Here is an 8,111-nt window from a genome sequence, read left to right as displayed (position 1 = left end):
CCACCCTTCTTTTTTTTACAAACCCTCAAGTTCATGGCCCCACAATAAGCTCACATACTGAAGAATTTGAGGGCATACAAGTAGTGATTTGGCCAGTGTAGGCACTTTCGGACCGATTTACTGGCCTGCACCCTTCAGGCTTACGACCTATGACCTCAGGTGTTGTAAATCCTGAAGTCCATGTCCGAGCTGGAAAAATTTACTGACAAAATAAATTGGTAATGAAGGAATTAAGCCTGAGAAACTAGATTTACATGTAGTGGTCCAAGTACGTGTACATGGGTTTTTGATATGTGGGTAAAAATTGAGTTTGGCTAAAGAGATATTCTGAACATTTACAAACATTTGTGACCTGCCATAGCATAATGAGGAATAACCCCCACCTTTGACTTTTCACGTTATGCACATCATATTAAAGCGCAAATCGTTGGCTTTCCAATGGTACCAGATTAATTTCTGTAGCTTTATATATTCCAAAGATATACCGTAGGAACTTCAACAGTGTCCTGCCAAGTTTCGCTAACCTCATTTCGAGAAAAACGGCTTTGAAAAAAAAACATGCATTGCGCCGCCAACGGCAGTGAAAAACTTTCCTTATTTTTTGCACTTTTTGTGTGTATTTTTGTCCTAACAAAAATGAATACTGTGAATCTTGGATACCTTGGCTAGTCAAAAATACAACACAATCAATATCGATTTTGACATGATTTTTCTAGTATATCCAACTTCAGGTGTCGGTTACTCAAAACAGGGTTTTGGGGGACATTCCTCATTTTGCCTCAGTAGGTCGCATTTTTCAAAAGGACACAGACTCACGATGACATGTCTGGCTTATTGTAAGCTTTGTGACTATCCCACACATTTTATGTACTCAGCCAAGCTAGATTTGAATCATATTATACAAATATTGAGTGGCTCAGCGTGGAATGGGAGGAATATTATCACAAGGTAAAATCTGGACTTCTCCACTGGAAAAAGTCCAGATTTTACCGAGCGATAATATTCCTCCCATTTCACAATTTAAAGCCACTCAATATTTGTTTTATATAACTGACATAAAGATCCTTGTCATTTGATATATTTGAACTTTAATTTCAACACAAAATTGGTGAAAAATGTATTTCTCTCTTCCAAACCACCCCTTCACGGAAATGTTTGAACCCGACGCTGCAGCGCGGACTCTTTGGAACAATATGCTGAACGCGCACACCAGCATGCATTTGCACACAAATACCGCGTCATGGAACAAGACTGATCCTAACTGTTCAATAGTATTTCCCATTCCACATGGGCGGATAGTACTTTTTGAGCCCCGGCTTGAATGGCAGTAATAACGAATGACATGTGATGTGAGTTCCACCAATCAAATGACAAGGATCTGTATGTCGGTTATATAATTTACAATGTTATAATCAAGTATATTTGGAGACTCTGAAAAGGCTTCACTACGTGGCAACCTTATCTTAAAAAGCTGTAGTCCATCATACTTCTTATACTGACCAAATCACTCAGCCATTAAAAGTGCTGCCTTACTTTTCCAGAATGAATTCAGAAACTCACAAAGTTTTTATTCATTAAACTTAAATAACAAATGGAAAATTCCTGGTGTTATTCAACATCATACATGAATTTATCATTGGTAAACTCTAAATTTGTCAAATTTTCTTGAATACACAGACATTTTTTTTTAGTTGAATACTCAGAATATAGGCCACATACAGTGAAGAAATGTACTCGCTGATCAAACGCATTTCCGACAGAAAAAAAGCATTTTAAGGAAACTAATCAAATGTCTTTTTAAAAGCAACTGAGCAACACGTAGCATAGTTGTTAGTCTTCGGGTTGAACTGAAGAACAAAAAAACACTGTATCAACCCCTGCCTCCCAAAACCCTATCCAAAAAAAAGGAAAAAAAGAAAGAAATAGGTCAGGTCATTACAATTACATTACAATTAATTATTGTAAACCATATGTGTTACACTTATTTGCTGCACCAGTTTGTGTTTTATGTATCGTAGTTTGAGTTTGTCCGAATAAGTATAAAAATAGAAAAGTTATATTGTAATTAAGGTAACGTATCTTTCGAAAAAATCAGTTATATTTTTATTGATAAATTTAAAATACTAGTTATGTATATACTAAGCAGAAACAAAAGGTAACCTGGGTTTAAAGTAGGTGTTTTATATATTCTTCTTCAGTAATTATATGAATGTATTGTTGAAATATTGAAAGTTAATAGGTACTTTATTGTTTACTTTTTTAAAAAAGGCCACATTTTGATTACTTTGGTGGACATTTTAATTAGAAATATCGAACCCTGTAATTGTATATCAAATTTCTTGTATTTTGCTGATTATCTATGTAGTTATCTACGGTTATCTACGTTATCTATGTAGTCGGCATTTAGTACTGGTAGATGCTGCTATACATGTTTTTTTCGTGGTTGACTGTAGATTAGGGCTTGACTTTTGCTTAAGACTGTGGCTTGGGAAGACATTACTCATTAGCGTCATAAGAATTAGTACTAGTTCATGGCTCATCAAATATGTAGTATTGGCTGCAGCTTATTCATATACGACTGCTTGAACTGGTCACTGGTGCTGAGTCCGTAGCCACAAATGAAGAAACGTACATGTATATTCCACTGTGATATTATTAAAATCAGATTTATTAATAGATATACATGTAAAGAATAGTATTTTTATTTGAATAAAGTTGGAGTTGAATTCTGACCAATAAATGGAAATTGTAGCGTTGAAAAAAGGGTGGAAAATGAACTTTTTGCAGGTGTTTTTTGTTTGTGGGATATCGGGTGGGTACTCGGCCACTGAAAGATAAAAATAGATAAACTCAAATTTGGTTGGAAATTTGGTAGCATTGAAGAAGTTATGAGCTTTGTAATAAATCAAAAGTTGAAGAGGCCTGAGATATTTCGTCACTAGAAGAAATTTATCGGGCCACTCTTATTTTTGTATTTATTTCAGTTCTGAGCAGTTTGCAGCAGTCTTATTATTTTTCAGCTTTATTAAGAGACATACGGTTGCACTTCAATACGAGGCAAGCCTGGTAGGACTGATCCCAGACCACACAAATTACATATTGGCTGGTTCCCAGTCCATCCTCTGCGTATTTGGAATGATCCGAATTGATTGGGAGCGGGGATTAGTCTGGAGACCATCGCAAGTTCAATTGGAACGTATTTGCGCGCCGACGACAACGCCAGACGCTCGCGCGCATAGACCCTATGGCTTATGTGCACATTCAGGATCATAGATCTGTGTTCAGGATAAATAAGTCGGGCTGAATTTTGTGCACATTTAGTCGTGCGTACTTGGCGCGCGAGCCAGTACAGTACGCACACGCGGTGTCCCGTCCAAGGGGGTCTCAGTAAAAACGCCTTCTTTTGTTGGCACACAGAGCTCATTTAATGGACATCTTTTCATGCATCTGGTGTAAACAATGGGCCGGATCTAGTCCATTCATTGGCATTAAATGGTTATCCTATATGATAGCACTGCCCGGCTCACAAGTGACAGTGAGTGAATCGGGTACAAAGACCACAGCCCTTTGGGACCAACAAACAATTTCAGTTGGAGACCATGCTTTTTTCAGTACAAATTTGCAACAAATATATATGTGCTCTTTCTATTAGTAAATTTCTGATTGCTTTAACCCTAAAGGGGGGGGGGGAGGGGGCAGAATGTGCTCCACCCCCTCAACTTTCTTCGCGATAGGCTTGAAAAGGTTTTTTTTTTTTGCAACCCGAGCTTTTATGACTTTTTAGCCTCGAGCCTTGCACATCTTTTGATACCAAAACAAGCCACGGGTTGCCGCGCAGCCCCCCCCCCCCAGCTGAGATATGGTAAAAATAACACGGGCCTTTTAGGGTCAAAAGGCATATAGGAGCACTTTCATTTCTACCAAAAGTAACCTACAAAATGATCAACAAGCGTACTTGGATTACAGATTATACAATGTACTGGTGCTAAATCGTGTTTCGTGATCAAAAGGTTGTGCGTAATTTTCACGTTTTCTCAAGAAGTGTTAATATCCACCGAGTTGAAACTTCAACAGGTTAAGTTTTGAACCTTATTCTTTGGATTTTGAGTGGTATTATTATCAGAAACACACACAATCCATGAAAAGCAAACCCTGTATGCCTTGTAGAGGACACTCCCGCAGCTGATAAACAACTGAAATAAGATAAATACAATAGTAAAGGTAAAATACGTAAAAAGTAAACAACTAAACTGTCTCGACAATTTCACATTATTGTTTCAGTTTATTACTGATGGCAATTTAAGATTCAAATACATTGGTAACTAGTAAGAACAAATATTTTTTGGAAGCATCGGAGATTCCCTGAATGTTACAGAGAGCAAAGTACTTCTAGTAAAATAACTAAGAATTAAAATTTATAATGGGTGGGTTCTACTTCAAAATTCAACAAAATTTAAGCGTATGTAAAATTACTCCTAGACTCTGCGTATGCAAGCCACAGTGCATCTTTCATCTTTCTTCCTTTTGCAAGGAAACAAAAACATTTTTCCTCAGATAGGCCTATTTACCCTCTGAGGATTAAGTCAATGTTAAATCCAATGTTTAGGGGTTGCACAAACTAAGAGAGAATAAAAATTACCCCCCCCCCCGAGAAATCAAAGATAAATTCATTTGTTCCAATCAAAGTAGTTTTTAAACGTTACTTTAGGAGTGGCCTATACCCTTTGAGATTTAAATTTGAAAAACATCTGGCACACTGACTTGCTCAGAACGATTGGCACCTTTTAAATTTGAATTCTTCAGACCAAAGACACTGTTGCTAATCACATAATTCGGGGCAAGCTCTTGCATAGCTACGTAAGAGACGCTCAGCATCAATACATTGTTCACAATGGGTGAGAATGGCACAAAGACACCAGACTATGACGGAGCTAGGGTTTGCTAGCATATGTGATACACTAACACTCCATTTAGTCAGGAGAATGCAATTTGCAAAGTTGAAACGTGCAAAGCATTGGATTACGTCAGCGTTCCAGATTTTATTCAAATTTAACTTGCAAATGGCTCAATAGAATACCTCCCATCATGATATCAAGAATTTCTCTTAGAATAAAATGTCTCTTTGAGATAAAACAAAAATTTCAGTCCCATTGAATATTATGTGTTTGTTAAATGTTTTTTTCTGGAATTCAAATACACTGTAAATATGTTTCTTCGGTTGATATATGGCCTTTTGAAAACATAACCACACATTCAGAAACAAAGCTGGTTTGATCATTTTCACATCTAACTGTAAAATCTGCACCCTGTTGAATTCAATAGGCAGAGTATTATGAGAATACAAACTCAATTTGTAGTCAAAGCTTACTTGCACCATAATTTCTTCACAGCCTAGTTAATGAAACAAATGATTATTCTCATTTATTATGCCTGCTAGAAACAGGACAATGGCAAAATACTACACCACACTTAATAAATGCAATACAATATTACATATTAGACGGCAAATCAGTGAAATACAAAAATAAAAGAATTTTATGAATGAAAATTTGAAATTAACCCAAACATGACAAATTGGAACATGATTATACATGCTCGGTATAAGATGCAAGAGTTAAAATCAAACCACATATTATACAAATATTGAGTGGCTCAGCGTGGAATGGGAGGAATATTATCGCAAGGTAAAATCTGGACTTTTCTATTTCACGAGGCGAAACGCTGAACGCGCACATCAGCATTCATTTGCACACAAATACCGCGTCATGATCCTAACTGTTGAATAGTATTTCCCATTCCCCATGGACGGATAGTATTTTTGAACCGCGGCGTGAATGGGAGCAATAACGAAAGTCATGTGATGTGAGTTCCACCAATCAAATGACTAGGATCTGTATGTCAGTTATATAATATTAGTTATCCCGCGAGCGCAAGTGGAACACGGAATAATATAATGTAGTGCGTCTGTGTCCCACATACCACGAGGCCGAATACATGTATGTGGGACACAGACGCACTACATTTTCCGTGTTCCACAAGTGCGAGCGTGATAACGAATTTGTCTTCAAGCAAACTTGACGCACGATAAAGATGAAACTCACGCTGTACAAAAAGTGCTTATTCTGAACATGAAGTTAGTAATTATAGACCCATTTCAGTTTTATCTACATTTTCTAAGGTTTTCGAAAAGTTAATTTACAACAGACTTATATGTTTTATAGATAAACACAATATTTTATCAGAATCTCAATTTGGATTTAGGTCAAACCGCTCCATCGAAATGGCAACTTCTCATGTGGTAAATAGACTTCTTGAAGCCATAGACGACAAAAAGATCGATATCGGTGTATTTTTAGACTTGTCTAAGGCCTTTGATACAATTAATCATGATATCTTGATCTCTAAATTAGAGCACTACGGAATTCGATGAATAGTTTTAGACTGGTTCAAGAGTTATTTGTCCAAAAGAAAACAGTTTGTATCATTCAATTCTGCGAAGTCTACATGCAAGACTATTACCTGTGGAGTTCCGCAAGGTTCTGTTTTAGGACCACTTCTATTCATTCTGTATATAAATGATATTTGCAGTACATCAGATGTAATTGAATTTACTTTATTTGCTGACGATACAAGTTTGGTGAATAGTCATAGTAATGTAGATGCTGCTGTAAGTAATCTTAATCGTGAATTTCTCAAAATAAGCACTTGGTTGGTAGCAAACAAACTTTGTATTAATCTATTTAAATCAAATTATATCATTTTCTGTCATAAACAAAAGAAATACGCACAAACCATTCCTTTAAATTTCAATGGTACTGTCATGAAACAAGTCAAAACAACCAAATTTTTAGGTATATATATTGATGAAAACTTAAATTGGAAATTTCACATTAATACCATATCTGGCAAAATATCCAGAACTGTTGGGATTATGAATCGCCTAAAGTTTTTTGTTCCGGAAAATATCCTTATCATTCTCTATAATTCTCTGATTCTCCCTTATCTTAATTACTCAATTCTCACGTGGGGTGGTTGTTCTTCCCAATGTGAAAAACTACTAATTTTGCAAAAAAGAGCGATTCGTATTATATGTAATGTCAGTTATCGTAAGCACACTACTCCCTTATTTGCTGCCCTCAAGATTTTACGATTTAATGACCTTTATTACCTAAATTTAGGTAAATTCATGTATAAATATTCAAATAATTTACTCCCATATTGTTTCAACAATTCCTTTACTTTCACCTCGAATATTCATTCATATAATACTAGAAGCGTTTCCAAGCAAAACCTTTACGTTTATTCCAGTAGAACGTCAATGTTGAAAAAACGGCCTTGTCCACCGGGGCATTGACCTTTGGAACAGGCTGAGTGATTCAGTTAAATTATCGTTAACTTTATCTACATTCATCAAAAAAATGAAAACTCATTTGCTTAACTCTTATAATGTCTGATGAATAATTATTTTTACTCCTGTTTGTTTTGTTATGTTCCTGTTTTGTCCCTGCGTTTTTGTCCCTATTCGTAACTTGTATGGTAATAGTAGGTATTTGTCCACAGGTTGGGGTACAAAAGCCATGCTTCACCCTATACCTAACGTTGTTCCAGTATGTATGTTGTTGATTTATAATTGTAACATTAATTTTGTGTATTAATGAACAACGTTGAATAAATGTCTAGCAAATTGAATTGAAATTGAAACTGAATTGAAATTGAATTGAATTGAATTCTATTACACGCGCGTGGTTTGTACGGAATGGCGCGCGCTTCTTATAGACCGCTTGCAGACGCGTTCGATAATTGACGCGCTAAGGTGAGCGACGCCATGTTATGGGACAAAATGTGCGTGAATAGATATACGCCTGTCCCACAACATGGCGTCGCGCGCCTTCGCGCGTCGATTATCGAACGCGTCTGCAAGCGGTCTATATCGCAAAACGCAGAGTGCGATATGGACCGTGGCCGTGCTACATGGTTATGTAGCACGGCTTGTTGCCATGGATCGACCAATCAGGATCGAGGATGGATTCAAGTTTACTTGAAGATAATACATAATGAATGGCTTGAAATAAATCTGGGGGGAAAAACAGGCTCAAATCTTGTCTCGACTT

This window comes from Patiria miniata, unplaced genomic scaffold (assembly GCF_015706575.1).
Source record: "Patiria miniata isolate m_02_andy unplaced genomic scaffold, ASM1570657v1 HiC_scaffold_3, whole genome shotgun sequence".
In the NCBI taxonomy this organism is placed as follows: Eukaryota; Metazoa; Echinodermata; class Asteroidea; order Valvatida; family Asterinidae; genus Patiria; species Patiria miniata.
Note: the sequence above shows the minus strand (reverse complement) of the source record.